Raw genomic sequence first — 27,608 nt, 5'->3', positions numbered from 1 at the left:
CGCCATGAATTCATGGTGTGCACATTATTAAGTTTAAGTCAGTGTTCCAGTATTCCTGTAATTTGCATATATCTCAAGTTGCTGATATCAATAGATAGTGCTGTTCTAATTTAGGATTTATTCATCAATGAGGCAAGTGATTTAAAAGAAAACCCTTCCCAAACCTCAGAAAACGTCCTACCGGATCCAAAGAGGATTAGTAAATAAGACCTAACCTCTCAGTTTTGAGGGTTGAATTGCCATATATGTGTGTGGCTTTATGGCTGCAGGTTGGACACTGTTGCTTTAGGTAGCTTCCAATTCATTTCTGTAAATATCTGAGATAAAGATCATTCAGTAGACATATTTGAACCTCTTCTATCTTTCCATTACACCAAGCAGCAGATGCAGTTATGGAAAGGCACGAAGAAGGTACCTCACCCATATTTTATGGTAACACTCTACTTCAATTGGCACAGGATTCAGTGTGCTTTCAAAAAACCTCAGGCAAATGTTCATATATCTAATGGTAGTAAATTACCATACTGAGCACGAACCTACAAGATCAGTAAATTGAAACAGTTTTGAATGAATGTCAAGCCAGACAAAAGCCGTAGAGGTGCAAGCGCCCTGTAGCATGCTATTGTGAAATGTGACAAGGCTGATATAAGAATATATGAAATGCGGTTAGATGAACTGTGGATTCGCATGCTGCATTTTCAGCTATGGGACCTGGTTTTGAAATTGGTCTGGAATGCTGAATAAAGGTTCTCCTCTTTTCCCTGTAAACCTTCTAGGTCAAGGGCCACTATGCAGGACACCACCCATGTTGAAAACAGTATCTGCAATGAGATAGATTAAATTAGTAGTGGTGTGATGCCAATATTATGTCAAAAGCTGGCAGCTTGTAGAAGAAACTGAGTTTGGGTTTGGATGCAGACTCAGCACAAAACTGTCAACAATTGGGTAATAATCTGGCAGCTTCACTTGGGTGACTGTCAGAAATGGAAAATTCACACATTGTTCTTGAGGTTGGAGTTGAGGCATATTTTGGGGCAGAGAACTCTTGCTTGAAAACACTCCATTGATCTGCACTTGTCATCTCTCCTTGATCAGTGCAGTCATTTAGCAAAAAAAACTGATCAGCATTGAGTTGGAGCATCCTCAGCAGTGTTTCATGATTTAAGATACATTTGTTGGGAGGAAGTTTTTATTGTACATCTGATTCAGGTGTGTTCTTTTATATATTGTAGAACCACTTGAAACTACTTTGTTTATGCTGCATATTGGCTTCCATGGCTGCCGTAGAATCCAATATATTTCTATATACTTTTTTTTATGAATGAGTGCATTTTTGCTGGAATAAATCCTGGAACTTCCAGCAGATGAAAGCCATCAGGCACAGTGTGATGTGTTCTACCACAGTGGAGCAATCTCATTGTCCTCTTTTCCTGTCCCATTTAATATCTTTATTCAGTGATTCGTTCTTCAGTACTGTAAAGGGTTTGCTTCAGCGAAGGAAGTTAAAGATCTTGTCAAATTGAAAGAAAAGGTGTACGATGCGGCAAAGATTCGTGGTAGGCCAGAAGATTGGGAAAATTTTACAAACCAGCACAGGATGACGTAAAAAAAAAGGGAGAAATTAGTGTGAGAGAGTAAACTATCAAGAAATATAAAAAGACAGTAAAAGCTTCTACAAATATATAAAAAGGAAGAGATTAGCTAAAGTAAGTGTTGGTCCCTTAGAGGATGAGACAAAGTATCCCAAGAATAGCAGAAAATCAAGGGGTAAAAGGGAGGAGGAACTTGAACAAATGCTATGACTAAAGAAAAAGTACTAGGAAAACCAGTGGGACCAAAGGCTGACAAGTATGCTGGACCTGATGGCCTGCATCCTAGGGTCTTTTAAAGAAGTGGCTGCAGAGATAGTGGATGCATTGGTTGTAATCTTCCAAAATTCTCTAGATTCTGGAAAGATCCCAGCAGTTTGGAAAATTGGAAATATAACACCTCTATTCAAGAAAGGGGTGCGACAGAAAGCAGGAAACTATAGGCCAATTAGCTTAACATCTGTCATTGGGAAAATGCTAGAATCCATTAAAAATAAAGTAGTAGCAAGATATTTAGAAAATCATAATGCAATCAGGCAGAGTCAACATGGTTTTATGAAAGGGTAATCGTGTTTGACAAACTTATTAGAGTTCTTTGAGGACATAACAAGCAGGGTGGATACGAACATATCAGTTAGGAGCAGGAGTAGCCACTTGGCCCCTTGAGCCTGCTCCGCCATTCAACAAGATCAGGGCTGATCTGATTGTAACCTCAACTCCATATACCTGATGATCTTTCACGCCCTTGGTTATCATGAATCAATCTACCTCTGCCTTAAAAATATTCAAAGACTCTCCTTCCACTGCCTTTTGTGGAAGAGAGTTCCAAAGACTCACGACCCTCAGAGAAAAAAATTCTCTCATCTGTCTTAAATGGGCAACCCTTATTTTTAAACAGTGACCCCCTCGTTCTAGATTCTCCCACAAGAAGAAACATCCTTTCCACATCCAACCTGTCAAGACCCGTCAGAATCTTATATGTTTCAATCAAGTCGTCTCTCGCTCTTCTAAACTCCGGCGGATACAAGCCTAGCCTTTCCTCTAAGACAACCTGCCCATTCCAGGTATTCCAGTAAATCTTCTCTGAACTGCTTCCAACGCATCTACATCCTTCCTTAAATAAGGAGGCTAATACTATACACAGTACTCCAGATGTGAACTCACCAATGCCTTGTATAGCTGAAGCATAACCTCCCTACTTTTATAATCAAGTCCCCTCACAATAAATGATAACATTCTATTAGCTTTCCTAATTATTTGCTGTACCTGCAAACTAACCTCTTGCGATTCATGCACTAGGACACCCAGATCCCTCTGCAATCTCTCACCATTTAGATAATTTTTTATTCTTCCTGCAAAAATGGACAATTTCCCATTTTCCCACATTATACTCCATTTGCCAGATCTTTGCCCACTCAGTTAACATATCTATATCCCTTTGTAGCCTGCTTATGTCCTCTTCACAACTTACTTTCCTACCTATCTTTGTGTCATCAGCAAATTTAGCAACCATACCTTGGATCCCTTCATCTAAGTCATTTATATAAATTGTAAAAGGTTGAGGCCCCAGCACTGATTCCTGTGGCACACCACTCATTACATATTGCCAACCAGAAAATGACCCATTTATGCTTACTCTCTGTTTCCTTTTAGCTAGCCAATCTTCTATCCATGCCAATATGTTGCCCCCTATACCATGAGCTTTTATTTTCTGCAATAACCTTTGATATTGCACCTTATCAAATGCCTTCTGGAAATCTAAGTACAGTACATCCATCGGTTCCCCTTTATCGATAGTGAGTGTTATTCCTTCAAAGAACTCCAGTAAATTGGTTAAACATGATTTCCCTTTAACAAAACCATGTTGACTCTGCCTGATTACCTTCAATTTTTCTAAGTGCTCTGATATAAAGTCTTTAATAATAGCTTCTAACATTTTCAGTAAGACACGTAAGCTAACTGGCCTGTAGTTTCCTGCTTTCTGTCTCCCTCCCCTTTTGAATAAAGGAGTTACATTGGCTATTTTCCAATCTAATGGAATCTTGCTTGAATCTAGGGAATTTTGGAAAATTAGAACCAACACATCAACTATCTCACTAGCCACTTCTCTTAAGATCCTAAGATCAAGTCCATCAAGACCCGGGGACTTGTCAGCCCGCAGTTCCAACACTTTGCTAAGTAGTACTTTCCTGGTGATTGTAATTTTCTTGCGTTCCTCCCTCCCTTCCATTTCCCGATTTACAGATGTTACTTGTATCCTCTATGGTGAAGACTGATGCAAAATACCTGTTCAATCCATCTGCCATCTCCTGATTTTCCCTTATTAATTTCCCGGACTCACTTTTTCTATCGGACCAACGCTCACTAAGTTAACTCTTATACCCTAATATCAACTGGGATACAAACATGTGAAGGGCACAATATTCTTCAACTGTATTCAAGCGAACTTTTTTAGCCAGCACACAACAAGTCCAATGAGAAGGGGCTCAATTCTAGATTTATTCTTCGGTAATGAAGCTGGGCAAGTAGGTGAAGTAGCAGTGGGTGACCATTCTGGAGATAGCGATCATAATACAGTTAGTTTTAGCATAATCATGGAAAAGGGCAAAGATAAGACAGGAGTTAAAGGTCTAAATTGGGGGAAGGCAAATTTTAAGAAACTAAGTGGCGATCTGGTGAAAGTGGACTGGATACAGCTACAGGAAGGAAAATCAGTGGCAAACAAGTGGGAGGCATTAAAAAGCAAGAGTCTACAGGCACAGTGGAGGCATGTCCCCACAAAGATAAAGGGTGGTACGGCCAAATCTAGAGCCCCCGGTTATCTAGAGGCTTACAGGGTACGTTGAAGCAGAAAAAGAAAGCTTATGACGATCACAAAAATCTTAATACTTTAGAAAGCCTAGAGGAGTATAGAAAGTTCAGGGGTGAAGTAAAAAATGAAATTAGAAAAGCAAAGAGAGGACATGAAAAAATATTGGCAGGTAAAATCAAGGAAAACCCAAAGATGTTTTATCAGTACATTCAGAGCAAGAGGATAACTAAGGAAAGGGTAGGGCTCATCAGAGATGTACAAGGGAACTTACACGTGGATGCAGATGCTGTGGACAGGGTTCTTAATGAGTTTTTTGCCTCTGTCTTCACAAGGAGAAGGATGATGCAGACATTGTTGTAAAAGAGGGGGAGTGTGAAATATTAGTTACGATTAGCATAATGAGAGAGGCAGTTCTATAGAGTGTCTGACATCCTTGAAAGTGGATAAATCGCCAGGGCCAGATGGATTGCATCCAGGTTGTTAAAGGAAGCCAGGGAGGAAGTAGCGGATGCGCTGAGGATCATCTTCAAATCCTCACTGGATACAAGAGAGGTACCAGAAGATTGGAGGTCTGCGAACGTTATACCATTGTTTAAAAAGGGTGCGAGGGATAGGCCAAATAATTATAGGCCGCAGTCTGACCTTGGTGGTGGGTAAATTTATTAGAATCAATTCTGAGGGACAGGATAAACTGCCACTTAGAAAGGCACGGACTGATCAGGAATAGTTAGCATGGGTTTGTTAAGGGAAGGTCATGCTTATTAACTTGATTGAATTCTTTGAGGAAGTAACCAGAAGAATTGATGAGGGTAGTGCAGTAGATGTGGTCTACATGATTTTAGTAAGGTATTTGACAAGGTCCCACATGACGGATTGGTCAGTAAAATGAAAGCCCGTGGGATACAAGGGAATGTGGCAGGTTGGATCCAAAATTGGCTCAGTGACAGGAATCAAAGGGTAGTAGTCGATGGATGTTCTGGTGAATGGAAAGCTGTTTCCAGTGGCGTTCCACAGGGCTCAGTGTTGAGTCCCTTGATGTTTGTGGTATATATTAATGATTTGGACTTAAATGTGGGAGGCATGATTGGGAAATTTGCTGATGACACAAAAATTGGTCATGTAGTTGATAGTGAAGAGGACAGCTGTAGACTCCAGAATGATATCAATGGTTTGGTTGAGTGGGTGGAAAAGTGACAAATGGAATTCAATCCAGAGAAGTGTGAGGTAATGCGCTTGGGAAGGGCAAATAAGGCGAGGGAATACACAATAAACGGGAGGATATTGAGAGGGGTAGAAGAAGTGAGAGACCTTGGAGTGCATGTCCACAGGTCCCTGAAGGTGGCAGGACAGGTAGATAAGGTGGTGAAGAAGGCATATGGAATGCTTTCCTTTTATTGGCCGAGGTACAGAATTCAAAAGCAGGGATCTAATGCTGGAACTGTATAAAACACTAATTTGGCCACAGCTGGAGTATTGCGTAAAGTTCTGGTCACCACATTACAGGAAGGCCATAGGTGCACCGGAGGGAGTGCAGAGGAGATTTTCAAGAATGTTGCCAGGGTTTGAAAGTTGCAGCTATGAAGAAAGATTGGATAGGCTAGGGTTGTTTTCATTAGAACAGAGGAGACTGAGGGGTGACTTAATTGAGGTGTACTAAATTATGAGGGGCCTAGATAGAGTAGACAGGAAGGACCAGTTTCCCCTAGCAGAGAGGTCAATTACCAAGGGGCACAGATTTTAGGGTGATTGATAGAAGGATTAGAGGGGACGTGAGGGAAAAACCTTTTCATCCAGAGGGTGGTGGGTGTCTGGAATTCACTGCCAGGGATGGTAGTGAAGGCAGAAACGCTCAATTCTTTTAAAAGGTACCTGGACATGCACCTGAAGTGCTGTAACCTGCAAGGCTATGGACCAGATGCTAGAAGGTGGAATTTGATTGGGCGGCTAGACATGACGGGCTGAATGGCCTCCTTCTATGCTGTAATTTTTCTATGATTCTTTGGTTCTTTATTAAATATCTATAGGAACTCTTACTATCTGTCTTTATATTTCCTGACAGCTTTCTCACGTACTTTTAATTTTTCCTTCCTTATTAATCTTTTAGTCATTCTTTGCTTTTTATATTCTGTCCAATCTTTTTACCTGCCACATATCTTTATGCAATTCTCTGCTTTTTCTTTAAGTTTGATACGACCTCTAACTTTTTTTAGTGAACCATGGATGGTGGGTCCTCCCCTTAGAATTTTTCCTTCTCATTGGAATGCATCTATTCTGTGTATTCTGAAATAACTCCTTAAATGTTTGTCACTGCGTCTCTGTTGACCTTAACGTACTTTACCAGTTCACTTTCTCTGGCTCTGCTTTCATGCCCTCATAATTGTCTTTAAGTTTAAAATATTAGTCTTAGACCCACTCTTCTGTCCCTCAAACTGAATGTAAAATTCAATCATATTATGATCACTGCTACCTAGGGGGTGCCTTCAGTATGAGGTCATTAATTAATTCTATCTCATTGCACAAGACCTGCTCTCTGACTCCAGAATGTGCTGTTTCTTAGAACAGCACATTCTGAAGTTGTCGAGCGAGGGAGCCATGGTTTACTAAAGAATTTGAAGCGCTTGTCAAGAGGAAGAAGAAGGCTAATGTTAGGATGAGACGTGAAGGCTCAGTTAGGGCGCTTGAGAGTTACAAGCTAGCCAGGAAGGATCTAAAGGGAGAGCTAAGAAGAGCGAGGAGAGGACACGAGAAGTCATTGGCGGATAGGATCAAGGAAAACCCTAAGGCTTTCTATAGGTATATCAGGAATAAAAGAATGACTAGAGTTAGAACAGGGCCAATCAAGGATAGTAGTGGGAAGTTGTGTGTGGAATCAGAGGAGATAGGGGAAGCGTTAAATGAATATTTTTTGTCAGTATTTACAGTAGAGAAAGAAAATGTTGTCGAGGAGAATACTGAGATACAGACTACTAGGCTAGATGGGATTGAGGTTCACAAGGAGGAGGTGTTAGCAATTTTGGAAAGTGTGAAAATAGATAAGTCCCCTGGGCCAGATGGGATTTATCCTAGGATTCTCTGGGAAGCCAGGGAGGAGATTGCAGAGCCTTTGACCTTGATCTTTATGTCGTCATTGTCGGCAGGAATAGTGCCGGAAGACTGGAGGATAGCAAATGTTGTCCCCTTGTTCAAGAAGGGGAGTAGAGACAGCCCTGGTAATTATAGACCTGTGAGCCTTACTTCGGTTGTGGGTAAAATGTTGGAAAAGGTTATAAGAGATAGGATTTATAATCATCTTGAAAAGAATAAGTTCATTAGAGATAGTCAGCACGGTTTTGTGAAGGGTAGGTCGTGCCTCACAAACCTTACTGAGTTTTTTGAGAAGGTGACCAAACAGGTGGACGAGGGTAAAGCCGTGGATGTGGTGTATATGGATTTCAGTAAGGCGTTTGATAAGGTTCCCCACGGTAGGCTATTGCAGAAAATACGGAAGTATGGGATTGAAGGTGATTTAGTGCTTTGGATCAGAAATTGGCTAGCTGAAAGAAGACAGAGGGTGGTGGTTGATGGCAAATGTTCATCCTGGAGTTTAGTTACTAGTGGTGTACCGCAAGGATCTGTTTTGGGGCCACTGCTGTTTGTCATTTTTATAAATGACCTGGATGAGGGTGTAGAAGGGTGGGTTAGTAAATTTGCGGATGACACGAAGGCCGGTGGAGTTGTGGATAGTGCCGAAGGATGTTGTAGGTTACAGAGGGACATAGATAGGCTGCAGAGCTGGGCTGAGAGATGGCAAATGGAGTTTAATGCGGAAAAGTGTGAGGTGATTCACTTTGGAAGGAGTAACAGGAATGCAGAGTACTGGGCTAATGGGAAGATTCTTGGTAGTGTAGATGAGCAGAGAAATCTTGGTGTCCAGGTACATAAATCCCTGAAAGTTGCCACCCAGGTTAATAGGGCTGTTAAGAAGGCATATGGTGTGTTAGCTTTTATTAGTAGGGGGATCGAGTTTCGGAGCCACGAGGTCATGCTGCAGCTGTACAAAACTCTGGTGCGGCCACACCTGGAGTATTGCGTGCAGTTCTGGTCACCGCATTATAGGAAGGATGTGGAAGCTTTGGAAAGGGTGCAGAGGAGATTTACTAGGATGTTGCCTGGTATGGAGGGAAGGTCTTACGAGGAAAGGCTGAGGGACTTGAGGTTGTTTTCGTTGGAGAGAAGGAGGAGGAGAGGTGACTTAATAGAGACATATAAGATAATCAGAGGGTTAGATAGGGTGGATAGTGAGAGTCTTTTTCCTCGGATGGTGATGGCAAACACGAGGGGACATAGCTTTAAGTTGAGGGGTGATAGATATAGGACAGATGTCAGAGGTAGTTTCTTTACGCAGAGAGTAGTAGGGGCGTGGAATGCCCTGCCTGCAACAGTAGTAGACTCGCCAACTTTAAGGGCATTTAAGTAGTCATTCGATAGACATATGGATGAAAATGGAATAGTGTAGGTCAGATGGTTTCACAGGTCGGCGCAACATCGAGGGCCGTAGGGCCTGTACTGCGCTGTAATGTTCTATGTTCTATTCTATGAATTTCTCATCTAGGCTACCTTTGTCCATCTGATTTTTCCAATCTATATGCAGATTAAATTCCCTATGTTTATCACTGTACATTTCTGACAAGCGGACATTATTTCTTCCTTTATACCCTGTCCTACCATGTGGTTACTGTTAGGGGGCCTGTCCACCACTCCTACAAATGATTTCTTGCCTTTATCATTTCTCATCTCGACCCAAATTGCTTCTACATCCTGATTTTCTGAACTTGGGTCATCCCTCTATTGTGCTAATACCATCATTAATTAACCAAGCCACCCCTTCACCTTTTCCTAGCTTCCTGTCCTTCCTAAATGTCATGTACCCTTCAATATTCAGGTCCCAATCTATGCCATCCTGCAGCATTTGAGGTTCTGCTTAATTTGGTGCCAAGCTGTTCATACTGACTATGCAGAACCTCTTGCCTTGTCCTGCCTATGTCATTGGTACCTACATGGACTACGACTACTGGATCCTGCCTCTCCCACTGCAAGTTCCTCTCCAGCCCTGAGCAGAGGTCCCGAATCCTGGCACTGGGCAGGCAACACATCCTTCTGGACTCTTGCTCTTTGCTGCAGAGAACAGTGTCAATCCCCTTCACTATACTGTCCCTTTCTGCTACTAGCCTTTTTTGTCCGCCCCCCCCTCCCACTTGAACAGCTTCTCGTACCATGGTGCCATGCTCAGTCTGCTCAACCACACTACAGCCCTGTTTATTGTCCATACAAGCTGCAAGAACCTCGAAGTTGCTCAGTTGCAAGGGCTGAGGCTCCTCCACTCCCACCTTCTCGATCCCCTTACCTGCCTGAGATGCAGTCACACCCTCCTGTCCCTGACCACTGACCAAAACAGACGACCCTATCCTAAGGGTCTGCCTTCTGGAACAAAGTGTCCAGGTAACTTGCACCCTCCCTGATGCATCGCAGTCCTTGCAGTTCGGCCTCCAGCTCAATGACTCTGAGCCCAAACCTCCTCAAGCTGCAGGCACTGCAGATGTGGTTGCCATGGCATCCAGGAACTCCCACATACCGTAGCCGTGACACATCACCTGTCCTGCCATCTTTATTGTGTTCATTTAATAACATTTATTTTCTCAAATAATTTATAGTTCCCTTCCTTACTGAAATCCATTCACTTACCAAGCTTACTTCTTCACACACTGTGCCCTCCAGCAGCACTCAGTGCAGACAAGCAGCACCGAGAGTCCCTTGAATGTTTTCAGAGAGTATAAAATCATGTGTCAGCTTTGTTAGAGCTCAGAAACCAGTTTAACTAGCTACAGCTACTCTGAGAGCTTATGTACCCATTTAAGAAACCTAACTTGCCTCTTAACTTACAGTAATTTCAGTTAATTGCTAAATGTAAACAAAATAAAAATGGGATTTTAGAGAGCTTAACCCTTAAAATCCACTCACTTACCAAACTCCCTTCTCACACTGTGCCGTCCAGCAGCACTCAGTGGGAACCAGTAGATGTAGTGTATTTAGATTTCCAAAAGGCATTCGATAAGGTGTCACATAAAAAATTACTGCACAAGACAAGAGCTTGTAGCGTTGGGGTAATATATCAGCATGGATAGAGGATTGGCTAACAAACAGGAAGCAGAGTGTCAGGATAAATGGGTCATTTTCAGGTTGGCAAACTAACTAGTGGAGTGCCACAGGGATCCGTGTTGGGGCCTCAACTATTTACAATCCATATTAAACGCCTTGGATGAAGGGACAGAGTGTATTGTAGCCAAGTTTGCAGACGATACAAATATAGGTAGGAAAGCAAATTGTGAGGAGGCCACAATGTGTCTCCAAAGAGATATAGATAGGTTAAGTGAATGGTCAAAAATTTGGCAGATGGAGTATAATGTGGAAAATGTGAGGTTGTCCATTTTGGCAGGAAGAATAGAAAAGCAGTATATTATTTAAATGGAGATTGCAGAATGCTGTGGCACAGAAGGGATCGGGGTGTCCTTGTACATGAATCACAAAAAGTTAGCATGCAGGTACAGCAAGAAATTAGGAAGGCAAATGGAATGTTGGCATTTATTGCAAGAGGGATGGCATATAAAAGTAGGGCAGTCTTGCTACAACTGTACATGGCATTACTGAGCCTGCACCTACAGTATGGTGCTCTATTTTGGTCTCCTTACGTAAGGAGGGATATTGGAAACAGTTCAGAAAAGGTTCACTAGGCTGATTCCTGGGATGAAGGGGTTGCCTTATGAGGAATGGTTGAGAATGTTGGGCCTATACTCATTGGAGTTTAGCAGAATGAGAGGTGATCGTAATTGAAACATACGAGATTCTGAGGGGGCTTGACAGGATAGGTGCTGAGAGGATGTTTTCCCTCGTGGGGGAATCTAGAACTAGGGGGCACTGTTTCAAAGTCAGGGGTCTCCCTTTAAAGACTGAGATGATGAGGAATTTCTTCTTCTCAGTGTCCTTAATCTTTGGAATTCTCTTCCCCAGAGCGCAGTGGAGGTTGGGTCATTGACTATATTGAAGGCTGAGTTAGACAGATTTTTGATCTACAAGGGAGTCGAGGGTTATGATGGGGTGGGTGGTGGGCAGGCAGGAAAGTGGAGTTAAGGCCACAATCAGATCAGCCACGTTCTTACTGGATGTCGCGGCAGGCTTGAGGGCCAAGTGGGCTACTCCTGTTCCTATTTTTTATATTCTTAATAACTGCACAAAAATATCCCAGTTTGTCTCTGGTACAAATGCTAAATTTATGCCACCTTACCAGTGGAAGTAGGTCTTTTGGTTTTTTACTTTCAAACTTTTTCAGTATTTTGAACTCTATTAGATTTAGAGTCATAGTCATTTATAGCACAGAAGGAGGCCATTTCCCTCTTAATTTTCTCTGCTACATTGGATATATCACTAATTCTTTTAAGTCTCATCTCGACTTTGCACATTTTTGGTTTCACCATCCTACGGTGCCAAAACTATACTGAATATCTCCAACAGTGGCCTAACTAAGGTATTGTACAGATTCGTCATTATCTTGGTTTTGTAATTGGCACCCTTGTATATAAAACCCAGGATCCTATTTTGTCCCTTTTATGACCCTTTCATGACCCTTTGCACTTACAATCCTGCTTTTTAAAAGGATAAAGTGTCAGTATCCCTAGATCTATCTCTCTCACCACTTTATTCTCTGTTCTGTTCCCCCAAAATGCAGTTTAAATTGATCAATATAAACTACATTTGCCACATCTGCCCACCTCCTAACCTGCTTATGTCTCCTGTGCTCTTCCTCAGTTTCCTATGCTTCCTAATGTAGTTTGTCAGTAGAGTTATATGTTACCTCCTACATCTGAAATCATTTACACAAAGGGCGGTCCCAACAAAGATTGCTGGGGCACGCTACAAGTAACATCTTATCAATCTGAGAAACATCCATTTGCTTTCTAACCTTCAATCGTTTTTATTTATTCTGCTTCTTTACCTTTTAACACTGTGTGTCTCGATCTTCAAGAAGGCCTTTGTATGAAACTTTCGAAAATTTCAAATATTCTTTCACTGCATCCTTTATTTATACTCTTGAGGAATTTAATTAAATTAGTCAAGCATTGTCTGCCCTTTGCAAATCTATCTTGACTGTCCTTGATTACCCTATACCTTACCATAAGTGTTATCCCTTGTTATGGTGTTTAACCAGTTTTCCAATACCTTCATGAGGCTAATTAATTTATTGCTACTCAGCTTATTTTTTTCCTTTTTGAACATAGATATAACTTTGCCATAACTTTTGCCACGATCCAGTTTGGTACAATTCCTGTTTGCAAAGATGTTCTGGAAATGTATGTTTTGTATCCCTGCTATTTCATCCCTAAATCTCCCTCCGCTGTGTAGGTCACCAGGCCTGTTAATCTTAATTCCCATAGGAGGTAAGATTTCACATTTATATAGCACCTTTCGTGTCCTCAGGAACTCTCAAAGTACAAAAATAATTAATTGACTCTGAAGTGTAATCACTGTTTTGTAGGCAAACAATTTGCATACAGCAAAGTCCTACAAATAGCAAAGATGATAAATGACCAGTTAATCTGTTTTTTTGCAGTGTTGGTTAAGTGTTGATTGGCCTGAACACGAGGAGAACTTCCCTGCGCTATGTGGGAAAACTGCTATGGGATCATTTACATTCATCCAAATAAACAGATGAGGCCTCAGTTGAAGGGGCAGTACTTCTGACAATGCAGAACTCCTTTGCTGCAGCACTGAAGTGTTACCCTAGATTATCGCTGCATCAGAAGGGTACTACAACCATTTGAACCAAACTGGATTCTGTTAATGTAATTTCCTTTTATAATATTTAGACAGCTTTTAATTGTACTTGATAGACTATTCTTTGTTACATATGTAAATCCTATATATAAATTTTATTTTCTCGTGAGACAAGATATCTTTTATATATTTTTAGGGCAGGATTTTTAGCCTCCGGCGGGAACAGAGGTGGGCGGGCGCTAAAAAATAGCACCCTTGGCCAGGGTGCCGGTCCCTGGCTCCATCCCAACCCCAGGCATTTTTCCAGAGCTGGAATAGAGGGACGCCGAGTAGCTAGTTGAACTAACTAAAGGCTTGTAGAGGCCTGTTGTCGGAAGCCGGCTGGGATTTTCAGCCTCCAGGTCCCTGCAGGTGGTAGTACAGCTACCTGGAGACAGCCTCCTGGCAGCAGACCAGTGCTTAGCACTCCAGGCAGACTTGGAGGTCTCCTCTGCTTGCCAGCATTCAGCAGCAGCCGCGGACCATCCTGTGGAGGGCTTCTCCTCCCCGCCCCAGTGGTGGCCTTGCTGCAAAGACCATCTTAAAAATGTTGGATGGAGGGCTGCTCCATTTTGGGGGCGGTCTCTCTTTCACTTACCTGCTATGTCGTCCTGCTGCTGCTTTGAAGCTGGAAGGCCTGCTATTTGCCCTTCAGCTTCGAGAGCTGCCCGCCCACTGTCCTTAATTGGATGACGAGCCTTTCCTATGACCACCAATTGGCTATTTCGGGGGAATTCACTGGTGAGTGACTGTTTCCCACACAATGCGGACTTCTGGTTAATGGGCAGAAAATGGAGAGTAGGAATAAAGGGTCATTTTCAGATTGGCAGGCTGTGACTAGTGGTGTACCGCAAGGATCAGTGCTTGGGCCCGAGCTATTCACAGTCTATATCAGTGATTTGGATGTGGGGATTAAATGTAATATTTACAAGTTTTCAGATGAGACAAAACTAGGTGGAAGTGTGAGTTGTGAGGAGGATGCAAAGACACTTCAAGGGGATTTGGAAAAGCTAAGCGAGTGGGCAAAAATTTGGCGGATGGAATACACTGTGGAGAAAGGTGAGGTTTTCCACTTTGGTAGGAAAAACAGAAATAGAGTATTTCTTAAATGGCGAGAGGCTGGGAAGTGTTGAATTTCCAAGGGACTTGGGTGTCCTTGCTCATGAGTCACTGAAAGCTAATCTGCAGGTACAGCAAGCAATTAAGATGGCAAATGGTATGTTGGCCTTTATTACAAGGGGATTTAAGTATAGGAGTAAAGATGTCTTGCTGAAATTATATAGAGCCTTGGTGAGACCACACCTGGAGTATTGTGTGCAGTTTTGGTCTCCTTACCTAAGGAAAGATGTACTTGCCATTGAGGGAGAGCAGCAAAGGTTCACCAGACTAATTCCTGGGATGGAGGGATTGTTCTCTGAGGGAAGATTTAAATAGACTGGGCCTTTATTCTCTGGATTTAGAAGAATGAGAGGTGATCTCATTCAAATATACACAATTCTTACAGGACTAGACAGGCTAGATGCAGGAAGGTTGTTCTCCCTGGCTGGGGAGTCCAGAACCAGGGACACAGTCTCAGAATAAGGGGGAGGCCATTTAAGACTGAGATGAGGAGGAATTTCTTCACTCAGAGGGTGATGAATCTTTGGAATTCTCTGCCCCAGAGGGCTGTGGAGGCTCAGACGTTGAGTATGTTCAAGACCGAAATAGATAGATTTCTACATATTAAAAACATCAAGGTATACAGGGATAGTGCAGGAAAATGGTTTTGAAGTAGATGATGAGCCATGATCTCATTGAATGGCAGTGTGGGCTCGAAGGACTGTATGGCCTGCTCCTTCTCCTATTTCTTATGCTCTGACCCCCATTTGAGCCTGATGGTGGGTCCAGAAGCCTGCAGAAAAATCCTGCTCTTTGTGAATAATAGTGAAGCTGTTTCAGGCATTATTTTGTTTGATAATCATATGTAGTCAATATAAAATTATAACTGAAGTAGAAAATTAATGTACCAGTGAGGTTTTCATGGTAACACACTGGTGTTGTGCATTTATTAGAAGTATATAATTTGTGTTTTTCTGCAAATGTGCATTAGTACTGGAATACATAGTTTAACTAAGAGTTTGGTAAGTAATTACTTGCATTGTATCTTACTGCTTGCCTCCCTGGATAATACTTTTTGCAGCATTTACTGAGTAGCATTGACATATGCAAGTCACAAGTGCAAGTTTGTATAAACCAGGAGACTGGATGCCGCAAGAGATTTAAAAAAAAATTTAAATTATTTATTTGGTTTTGTAGCATGCAGTAGAATCCTGTATTGTCTTCAGTTCAACAGTGGAGTTAAACCCTTTGTGTTAAAAATATTATGTGGCAGTCATTCAACAGGATGTGATTCTGATTTGAATAAATAGTAAATTTATTCTGGTTTTGCTGTTTTATAAAATTTTAAACATTGAATCCAGAACTGAATTTGTGAAGCTACACTCTGATTTTGAAAGATCAAATATATTCACCGTCCATAGTTCTAAAAGCATGTTTACCAGCTTGAAGAGATTTAATGGTTAAGTTATGTTTCATGTGTAATTCTGCGTTCATTTTTAAGTACGACAGACCATTGGTAGCAGAACTACATTAGTGATTGTTTCCTCTAGGGGATTGTCTGAGTTACATTAGATACAAATGCACTAGCTGAGATTTGGAATCCACCATGTGGAATATTGGGGCACTCATCTATGTGCTACCAAAGTGATTTACTTGTACTTCCTTCAATTTAGTGCAGTGTATTCGCTGCTCAAACTGGGGAGACCAAACGCAGATTGGGTGACCGCTTTGCTGAACACCTCCGCCCAGTCCGAAAGCATGACTTTGAGCTTCTGGTCGCTTGCCATTTCAGCACACACCCCTGCTCTCATGCCTGTATTTCTATCCTTGGCCTGCTACTGTGTTCCAGTGAATATCAACACAAGCTTGAGGAGCAGCACCTGATCTTTCGATTAGGCACTCTACAGCCTTGCGGACTCAACCTTGAGTTCACCAATTTCAGAGCATGACTGGCCTTTTTTTATATTTTTCTATATTTAAAATTTTATTTTTTAACCATGTGCCTGTTTTTTATGTGGACAGAGTTACTCATTACCATTAACACCTTTCACCACAAGCATTAACACACTCTTTGCCTTTGTCCCAGGGCAGTTTTGTTATTTAGTCTCTCCTGCCCTATCCAACACCTTTTTTGTTTTCTCGCCCCCCCCCCACCCCCTTCACTTGCTTCAAACCTAATTATTTTCGAACTTTTGCCAGTTCTGATGAAAGGTCACAGACCTGAAATGTTAACTCTGCTTCTCTCTTTTCAGATGCTGCCTAACCTGCTGAATATTTCCAGCACTTTCTGTTTATATTTCAGATTTCTAGCATCTGCAGTATTTTGCTTTTATCTATGTGCTACCACTTGTGGCACAACATCTTGTGCTATGTTAATGCCTTCATCCAACAATGTATAACTGGTAGGTATCAATGGTAGGCATCTAGGAATGGGCAACAAATGCTAGCTAGCCTTGCCAGCAATGCTCACATTCCAAGAACGAATATTTAAAAAGTGCAAATGTAGTGGAACATATTTGGTTCATATTTCACCTTTTATAAATCAGTCACACCTCGCAACGGAAAGGTTGGGGGGGATTGTCCTAATCAAGGTAACCACCAGTTATGAATTTCTAAAATCTATAAATCAAAAAGATAGCAACCAGTATTGATCAGGAAAGGGTAAAGAGTAACGGAAAAAGCAAACAAATGAAATCACTGTTTAGAGTTTTTCCAGCTGCCGCCTTAGCTACTGAAATATGTTTTTTTTTAAACAAACCTTTCAAAAAAAAAAAATTACAAGCAAATACACCATTTATACCATTTTACGTGTTAGATGTGTTTTCCATTAGAGGCCTGTGTTCTGACTTGAAGGTTGAACCTTGCGGTTATGTAGATTCCCAGGCATATCTAAGTCAGCTGAAGAGACAGTTGGCAGAATACCACTCTCATAATCAGTGCCTACAACCACTCGAAATGTTTGACAGGTTGACTGACCATTCATAGAACATAACAATATTTGCTACTTCTTTCCTCCTTTACTGTGAAAAATTTAATGCAAATAACAATCCACCCCCCACCAAGAAAATCCTCTTTAGACCTAGTTAAACTAATTCTGAACTTTTGTGTACAGCTTTAAAAAATATGAATTGCAGCTTTTTCTGAGGTAACTTTGAAAGCAAAGTATGTTCCATACCAGCCAAATAGTTCAGAAGTACAGCAAGAAAGCCCAAAACAGATAAAATTGAGGTTAAAGTTTCTAAATGGGGATTGAGCATGTTAATTGTATATTAATTGTGTTTATTTGTATGCAGGCAGTGGGCATTAACTGGTGCTTCACTTGTGCTCCTATAAAAAGGAATAGACTGAAACTGTGGTGGTGAAGTTAGGAGGTGCATGTTTGTAATGTGTATTTCTGTAAATAAAAGCTTATAAAAATGTGAATTAGCTCCAGTTTTATCCTTCACCTTCTGGCTTTCTCAAATAGAACACTGCAGTCCATTTTATTTTCTGATGTTCTCTAAGTTGTTACAGCAGCATTTTGTGTGTTCTGAATAGTTGCAATGTCTCCCTTTATCTAAAAAAAATTATATTTATGGTTACACTGATGACTCAAAAACTTTGTTTTGAAACCTAGTAGCAAGTTTTAGCATTCTATTGGTGGAAAGTACTGAATAAAGTTCTGAATTAAGTATGTGTATTTAAGTAGAATGTTTTAGTAATAAGTACTATTGCTGAGAGATTTGGTCAAGAAAGATGCAGTTTAGTTTAATCTCTTTTTATAGTGACCACCAAAAAACCCTAACAGAAACTCTAGAACCAACATATTATTTGCAGAGATTCATACATTTACCTACCAATCGAAAAAAGCACTTTGTTGTTTCTGAGAAGATCTTGCATGAGCCTACTAAATCCTTAGTGGCAATATATAATCCCTCCATCACTTACAAAGCCCATTAATCCTTTTTGCAACAGGTCAGGTAATATATATATATATATATATATATATATATATATATATATATATATATATATATATATAGTGATAAAAGATAGATTTTTGTACATGAAGTAGATTTACCCATAATTTTCTAATTATCCTATGGTCCAACTGAACAGGTGGTTAAAGAGATTGTGTCATTGTGTTCAAGACGTTTTTGAGGTTGTAATGAAAATAGGACTACAGCAACTGTATAAATTTTATCTTATATTCAAATTGAGTGCTGAAGAAAATGCATTATTGCCTAATGAGGTTCTTGCATTTTCTTTAATGGACATGTATTTTTTGGTATGTGTACTTGTGAGTTTGTACACAATTACATGATAAAACCTTTTTCAATTTAGATGTTTTGTGAAGCTTCCAACTCCTGACCAGCTGAAGATTAGCCTTTGAAGTAAAAGTCTTTAATCTACAATGCTGTTTCATCACTAAAAATGTTAAGTTCAGAATAGAGCATGAACATTCTTTCAAATTACTTTTAACACAAGAAGTACAAACTACAGATTACAAATCCTGTGGAGCTCTGATTAGTATTTTTTGTACCAAAGTGGAAACCTACTTTATTGGTTTAGATTGTACTTTGCTGCTTTTTGCATTGGAATATTTATTGTACTTTGAAGAAAAAAGCACAGCAAAGAATCTAGTGCACTCAGTACTTAACAAACCACATAACAGAACATCAGACAGATGGGCATTAGGATGTAAAATTCTAGTTCTGATTTTTTTAAATGTGGGGGAAAAAGGTCAATTTTTTATAAAAATTGCTGTATAATGTGGCTGCTTCCTGTGCAATTGTACCTTGTATGCAAATATGTGTAACTTTATAGTGCCAGCTCCTTGATTGCTTTGTCACTGTTCATTATTACGAGATTCAAAATTTACATCAGACACAAATACTACCATCATTGCTTGGCCTTCCCTCTGGCAATGTTAACTTTTCATTGCAGGATAGGGAAATGTCTACAACAATAAGATTCAAATACAGTGGGGCAAAAGGATTTCTCCAAAGGCATTGATTGAGGGATGCAAGAACAACTACCTGCATTTATGTAGCACCCTTTAATGTAGTAAAAATGTGCCAGATACTTTACACGATTGCTATCAGACATAATTTGACACCGAGTCACAAGGGCTATTAGGATTGGCGATCAAAAGGTTGGTTATGGACATGATGGGCCAAATGGCTTCCTTCTATGCTGTGCCCATTCTATGGCTGGAATTTTATGCCCCCCCTCCACAGGTGGGATTGTGTGTGTGTGTGGGGGGGGGGGGGCACAGAGAATCATGACAGGTGATCGGTGGGTGGGGGTGTGTGGCAGAGAGCCCAGCGATCTTTGCAGGGGAGGATAGGCTGACAATGACTTACCACCCAGAGGCAAATTGAGGCCCTTAAGTGGCTTACTAAGGGCCTCTTTCCACCCTTGCTGGGGTCTTGCCAGCTTGGGGGGGACCTCCGCCAAGCAGGGAAGATCCCTTGTAAAACAAGGCACCCTCCTTCATGGGCAATTTGTGGCCCACAGAGGAGCCCCACCAGGAACAACTTTACCACCCCCCCCCGGCCACCCATCCAGACCTGCCTCCGCCTGGACTGAACACCCCCGCCCCCCCCCCCCCCCCGGCAAAATCCTCGCCGGGGCCTTCTGGACTGCTTCCAGCGACCCTGCCTCACCTACCTCTTGTTCGGAGTTCCAACGATGGATCTTTTTTTATTCATTCATGGGATGTGGGCATCGCTGGCCAGGCCAGTATTTATTGCCTAACCCTAATTGCCCTTGAGAAGGTGGTGATGAGTTGCCTTCTTGAACTGCTGCAGTCCATTTGGGGTAGGTACACCCACAGTGCTGCTAGGAAGGGAGTTCCAGGATTTTGACCCAGCGACAGTGAAGGAACAGCAATATAGTTCCAAGTCAGGATGGTGTGTGACATGGAGGGGAACTTGCAGGTGGTAGTAGTCCCATGTATCTGCTGCCTTTGTCCTTCTAGTTGGTAGAGGTCGCGGGTTTGGAAGGTGCTGTCTAAGGAGCGTTGCTGCAGTGCATCTTGTAGATGGTACACACTGCTGCCACTGTGTGTCGGTGGTGGAGGGAGTGAATGTTTGTGGATGGGGTGCCAATCAAGTGGGCTCCTTTGTCCTGGATGGTGTCGAGCTTCTTGAGTGTTGTTGGAGCTGCACCCATCCAGGCAAGTGGAGAGTATTCAATCACACCCCTAACTTGTGCCTTGTAGATGGTGGACAGGCTTTGGGGAGTCAGGAGGTGAGTTACTCGCCACAGGATTCCTAGCCTCTGACCTGCTCTTGTAGCCACTGTATTTATATGGCTTCTTCAGTTCACTTTCTGGTCAATGGTAACCCTCTCTTTACTGATGATTGATGCAGTACTGGCAGTGGCCACCACTCCCAGTGGCGCTGCTGGCCCTGTGATGGATGGCAGCTCTTGCAGGCGGGATCCCCATCTCTTTAAAGAGACAGGCATCGCGCCTCCTAAAATTTTGACACAAAAAGACCGGAGGATCACTCCCAGGGTTGGGGTGGGAGGAACGTTGTCTTTTCGGCCCAGCACTGGGAGCCCTGCCTCCAGCACAAAATCCAGCCCAGGGTTTCTGAGATTCAAAATGGTAGGCTTTAGGGAGCGACTTGAAGGAGGAGTGAAAGGGGTAGAGATTCAGAGAGGAAGTTTCAGAGCTCGGGCCTAGGCAGGTGACGGCATGGACACCAATGGATGAGAGATGAAAATTAGGGATGCACAGAGGGCATAGTTGGAAGAGCACAGAGATCTGAAGGTTGTAGGCCTGGAGGAGGTTTGAAATAGGATGGGGACAGGTCATGGAGGGATTTTAACAGAAGGATGAGAATTATTAATTCAAGGCTTTGACTGACCGGGAGCCAGTGTAGGTTAGTGATCATAGGGGTGATGAGTGAAAGGGACTTGGTACGAGCTAGGATACAGGCAGCAGAGTTTTGGATGAGCTCAAGTTTATGGTGGCTGAGAGGCTGTCCAAGACCGCACCAGTTCTGATGGAAGGTCACAGACTTGAAACATTAACTCTGTTTCTCTCTCAAAAATGCTGCCAGACCTGCTGTGTATTTCCAGAATTTTCTGTTTTTATTTCAGATTTCCAGCATCTGCAGTATTTTGCTTTTATTTGAACATTAGAATAGTCGAGTCTGGAGGTAGTCAGTGCATGGATGAGCACTTCAGCAGATGAGCGGGGGCAGGGCAGAAACAGGTGATATTACAGAGGTGAAAGTAGACAGTCTTTGAAAGGATACCTGTCACAGTGGTTTCATATTAATAATGAGGGTTCTTGTGCATGCCAACTTTAGCCTGGACACAGTCCTTTGGGACTGCATTGAGAGGTTTTTGGTCTTTCTGTCTGTCTTCAGTGACAGTAAATTCCATATGCAGGTTATTTTTGTGATGTATAGAATGTGTCAAAACAGTCCTCCTTCATAGATAATAACTCCGAGACATGCCTCCTTCAGTCCATGTATGAGATCCAGTACCAAATCTTTAGATAGATTTGCAGGGAAAACGGGAAACTGTTATCAGGAAGGGCACTTCTTCATTATGTTTCTTGACAAGTTGTAAAAGAATGGTGATTATGAAAATGGCCTGGTTCTGTCCAAGGAGAATAAGCCTACAAAGTTTTCCAAAACTGTTGCAAATATATTTGAGATGTAGTTGTCATTTGTATTTCTTTCCATGGTCTGTCAGTGCTGCATTGAAACATGACTCTTGAAGATAATTAAAAGTAGCCTTTGAAGAGATACTAGGCATTAGAAAAGCTGACTGTGGACATAAAGAATGATCCAAAGAAATGTTCCAACCATATTTGTCGTCACCAGAAGATTGATCCTGAGTTAGGGATAGGTTGGACTGCAATATATAATATAACTAGGACCTGGCAGAGATGTAAAGTGGATTGGCATTGAGCATACTCCTGGTAAATAGCAAAAAAGACTGAAATACTGCACTGCCTTAACCTCTGCACTGAACAACACCCCCTACTGCAGCATTATGGCATTTCTGTTTTACACATCAGTCACGTATATAGCCCAAGTGCGAATTAATTCAGAATTCAAGGAGATATATGCTATGAAATGATGCCTACTAGATACACAAGCATATTTAACCACAAACCCTTCGAGTTGGCAGGAATGATTCCCATGCTCATTCTCTCACAGTTTTCTTGACCTGAAAAGATGGTATACTGACCTAAGTAACCAACCTAATGTTACGATCGACCGCTCCAGTCAAAGCCCTCAATCAAAATATATGATTCTGATTGTGGTGGGAGAAACACACTGTTAATTCAATCCCGTTGCTCCACAGATTACCTAACATATCATTTAAAACTTTCCAAATTAAAGACCCAGCCAAATTGTACTATCTATCAACCCCTGAATGAGGCTCACCAAACCAGGTGCCTTTAAATCAACAAATTACCTGTTTAATTAGAAGAACTACGTTCTTAAACACTATGAAGATATAAAAAACATTTAAAGTAGAAAAAATTAGAGTCCTTGCAAATTTACAGTCCAGTGTCGCTTGAAGTCCTCACAGCCGTCCATTGGGGAACAAAGGTTCTTCCACAGTAGAACAGTCCGTAGTCTAGCTTCAGCAATAAGTGATGCTTTCTTCTTCAGCAATGGATTTTAACAATTAACAACTTGCGAACACATTTTCAATAGAATCAATCTGAGTTTAGAGATTTTGAGGGATAAAAGATTGTCACAGTCTAACTTCCCTTCCTTCAGTTCAAAGAGATCTCCGTTTTGGCTTAACTTTTTTTTTAGAATTTTGAGAGATGATTAAACAGACTAAAATTCTCTTCCTTCAGTTTAAATGGTTGAGAGCTCTTTTTTCAGGTGCTAACATCACAGCTGTCTGTCTGTGTTCCCTGTTAGAACAAACTGTCTTCAACTAAAAAGCCAGTTCAAAATTGAATTGTAACAAATGTATCGCTTGATACTCACTCCAAGTGGTTCTATCCTTGGTAACGAGAATGCACCCTTTGAATCGCAGTCTCCAAATGGTTGTATCCAACGGCAGCCGAAAATACATTTTCTCTAACTCCTGAGGCTTGCTGGTTCTTAAAGCAGTACTGATCCTTTGCCAGCCTTAAAGGCAAACCGCATATTCCCTAGAGAAAAAAAAACTACAGGACCATGACACTAGTACCTCCTCAAATGCATTCTAATGCTTTGATTTAACAAATCCCATAATATAATTTTGTTTAATTTTTTCTTTAGTGCTTGATTCTCAGGTATAAATCATTTATTGCAATAATTAAACTACTGTAGTTTGATTGAGTCATATTTGTAGTCTGGATGAAGGATTGGATTGGCAATGTACAACTTTGTTAAATATTACCTTTTTTCTTTTCTGGCAGAGTGAGGAGGATAATGTCTGAAGATTGTCAATCATATTGCAACCGAAATGCCCTAGGGGTGTTTTTGGAGTAAAGCCAAGGTATGTTTAAAATTTAGACTTTTTTCCAGAAGATTTTAATTCTTATGACTTCTATAGTACTTCAAATGGTCACTGATGCACAATGCCTTAGTATAGTAGGAAGAAAGAACTTGTATTTATAAAGTACCTTTCACATCCTCAGGACATCCCAAAGTCCATTGCAGCCACCTATCTATTTTGTGTTGTAATATAGATAAACGTGGCAGAATTTGGTATCAGCAAAGTTGTGTGACTGAAAACTAGATAAACGATTAGATCTATTTTAGTGGTGGTGGTTGAGGGGTAAATGTTGGCTAGGACACAAAGAAAACTCTCCTGCTTTTCAAATAGTACCATGGGATCTTTTACATCCATCTGAGAGCACAGACAATGGTTTTGGTTTAACACCTGATCCAAAAGAGGCACCTCCAACGGTGGAACACTTCCTCAGTACTACACTGAATAGGGGCTGTGTTGTATGTTTTTATATACTGGAAACAATATATATTTTATAATATGCTTTTGTCCAGAAGAATTGGATGCTTTGATTGTAATTTTCTGCCTTAGATTCTACACAGCTTGGATGTTTGCATTGGAAAATTTAAAATGTGAGCAAATTTGAATCAAATTCAGATCTGATTTGTGTCTCAACTTACAGAACTTTGCCCGCATTGTCTCCTTTGTTATAATTAGCAGGTAGATTCTTTGGTAGTTTTATATAATCAGGCTATAACATAGCTTTTGAATCACATGATTATAGGCCATTATCTTAGTTAACAGGAAACTTTTTTTAGCAATTGGAAAAGAAACCATAGGAATTTTACATTACTTGGCTGTTTATATGATTATTAGAGGATCTATCTGATCAGCAAGTCTAAAGGATTTGTGTCGCTAGCTTGTCAGCTATCAGATGACAGAGGAGATAAGCTGCTGCTTGCCTCCTTCATTATGTGCTCTGGTTTACTTCATTTCAGCAGTGGTTGGTTTGTCTGCTCACAGATGACTTTGTGTTAAATACTCATGAGGTTAGAGCTAGAGGTTTTCTTTCCATCAGAGTTCAAAAAGGCAGGAGTGAAAGTAATAATTTTTTTAAAATCACAGTAAGTATGAGTCTATCGAAACAACATTCAGTTTGGATATCTTGGCAAAGTCCCATTCCATCACATGTAGCATTTTTTGTGTAGTAGTTATTTATTTCCTCATTGTCTGGTGAGCACAGTTAAACGTGAGCTGATAAATAGTGACTTGCATTTCTAGGTGAAAAATCTTCATTATCGAGCTTGATACCCTTTCAGAATTCATCATAATAATTACCAGACTAAGTCATTACATTGAATGTGAACCCTGGTAACTTAAATGTTTGAATATTAGAATGTAACTCCGAGGATGTCCAACCTTGATGCCATGCAAAAGCAGCTACCCTCAATGGCTGACTTTTGTTCATTCTTGGCTGAACCACTACTTCACCTTGGGGCAAAGTGAAATTGGCAAGCAGAGTGACTCCACACTGCAAAGTGTGCCTCCTCTTGGCTTGTGTTAAGTGATTTTGAAAGCAGTTGTGGAGTCATCCAGGTGGTTTTACCATCTGGACTAAAATAGGACCAGATGGAGAAGTGAAAGGGAATAAAAATCTAAGATTCAGAGAACAAATCAATTAACTTAGATATCTGAAAATATTTTTTTTTTTAAACAGGACACTGTTTCATAGTAACTCTTGGTGTGTGTGAGCCTTTTATACTGTTGTACATACAAGCAGTAGTAGAAGAAAGGCCATTACACCCAATTCTCGGGTTTTTGCCTTTTTGCATGAATTACTAGCACTAAAGAGCTAAAGGAATAGCATCTGCCAGTAGAATTTTTGATTTAGTAACTGACTGCTGGACGGAAAGTGACTGGATTAATAGGTGTACTATTTCACCTTTTAGTGGTAGTGCCTTCAAGAAAGCCCAAAATATTAACATGGTCCATTTTGCATTGCTTGCACACAAATTTCAAGGTTATAGAAGTTCAATGGTTATACAGTTTGTTGAAACTCTGTATTTAGTGTGAGGCTTCCCTTTTTTTGGTATTGTGTAATAGCTGAAATTGATCATATTACAATTCTTTCTCAGTCTCATTGTGTGCAGCATAGTATTGAGATATACCTTAACCGATTGCAAGTCTGCAAAATGCCTTCCATGCTTCCCTATGAACACAGAAACTGAGGTGAATCAGGGTGAACCTTCCTGGTCTGGTTAGTTCAGTATTGCATTAGGCTTTTTTGTGCATGAATCAGAACTTGCTGCAGCATTCCATGACCTCGACTACAAACTTAAATGGCTGATTGAAGTTTGGAATGAAACTTAAATTTTATTCTTCATATTCAAAAGGATTTTGTCATAATGCAAGTCATTTATTCAAAGATTTTCTATGCAATTTAAACTTTATTAAAAAAAAGCTCCTTTATGGTGAAAGATCCCTTAGCCTCTGCACATTAAGATGTCTCTCTACTGGCAAGAGGCGTACACATTGATAGATTTCATAAATTCAAGTTTCGCTCCATTTTCCAGCTCGCCATTTCACTTGTATTTAGTTTGTGGTGGAGACTAAAGAACGTTGAGCAAGTACTTTGTTGTAGTGTAGAAGAAATTTTTTAAAAAGGCAAAAGCCATTAGGTGATACTAGTGAACCATGTTTCCCAACAAAGAAGCCTTAGCAAAATAGGTCAGTAGGATAACCTTCCAGAGGTTGGTGTTGTACCTGTCATGTAGGATGATGGTCCTGATTGTTGGAGGCAAATCATTCGCAGTCCCAGGAGATCAATAATAGAGTTCCTTATACAACAGCATAAAAGATAACATTTTGGCCCAACCATTTTAAGCTACTACATCAATGACCTCTCTAACAAAGACAGGAGTGGGGCTGTTTACTGATGATTGTTTAGCATTCAGCTTCATTCACAGCTCCTGCATTAATGACGCAGCCTGTGCCACCCTACAGGAGGGCCTGGATAACTTCCAGACCTGAGCTGACAAGTGGTGGGTAGCATTTATTCCATGTAAATGTGGTGCTACATAAGCACTGTACGATGACTCTAAAATAAGAAGTGGCTCATCCACCAGCTCCTGACCTCCAGTATGCCACCATTGCTGAATCCCCCATCAACATCCTAGGGTCACCTTTGGTCAGAATTATAACTGCAGCAGCCATGTCAACACTGGCTAGAAGAATGGGGCAGAATCTGAGAACACTGTTATACCTCCTGTTCCCTCTTGGCCGCTTCACGATCCATAAAACGGAGTCATAAATGCAATGCGCTATTCCACACTCGCCTGGATAGGTGCAATTAAAGCTTGACACCATCTGGGGCAAAGCAGTCCAGCTGATCATCCTTGCCGCAGATCTCAATAGTCAACCCGCTTCCCCATCAGCAGAGTGTGATTGAAGTACTAACTACTTATAGCATATTGCAGCAACTTGCCAAGCTTACTTCACAACAGCTTCTACCATAAAAAAGGACAAGAGCAGCAATGGCAAAGTGACATTTATCACCTCCAAGTTGCAGACCATTCCTGACTTGAACATGTATCACTGTTTCTTCATTGTTGCTGGATCAGTATCCCGGAATTCTCTACCTAAACCCTTCTTGGGAGTGCCATTGTCTATACTACACTGGTGCTATGTATACTTCAATATTCAACTCAACCAGTCCTCAGTTTGCAGGACCTTGGTTGAATATATAATTTGCAAAACAGCTCCTTCAGCACTGTGACCCTGCTTTAGTACTGCACTGGAATGCCAGCTTGTTGGAACAATTGAAGGAGAAGGCCCACACCTTATGGTAACTCGGGATA

General features: G+C 41.1%; 1 protein-coding gene across 15 annotated transcripts in view; it reads left to right on the top strand.

Moving 5' to 3' along the window:
* The window catches only part of ncoa2 (nuclear receptor coactivator 2), a 305,628-nt gene that overhangs the window by 105,181 nt on the left and 172,839 nt on the right, over positions 1 to 27,608 (top strand). For 6 of the 15 annotated variants that reach the window (XM_068031988.1, XM_068031984.1, XM_068031985.1 and 3 more), the window contains one exon: positions 23,717 to 23,796. The exons of the other annotated variants lie outside the window; for them this stretch is intronic. The gene's annotated coding sequence lies outside the window, so the exon portion shown is untranslated. The remainder of the gene's footprint in view (positions 1 to 23,716; positions 23,797 to 27,608) is intronic. 15 annotated transcript variants of the gene reach the window in all.

The sequence above is a fragment of the Heterodontus francisci genome, chromosome 5 (genome assembly GCF_036365525.1).
Source record: "Heterodontus francisci isolate sHetFra1 chromosome 5, sHetFra1.hap1, whole genome shotgun sequence".
NCBI classification, from domain to species: Eukaryota; Metazoa; Chordata; class Chondrichthyes; order Heterodontiformes; family Heterodontidae; genus Heterodontus; species Heterodontus francisci.
Note: the sequence above shows the minus strand (reverse complement) of the source record. Positions and strands in the feature narration are given on the sequence as shown.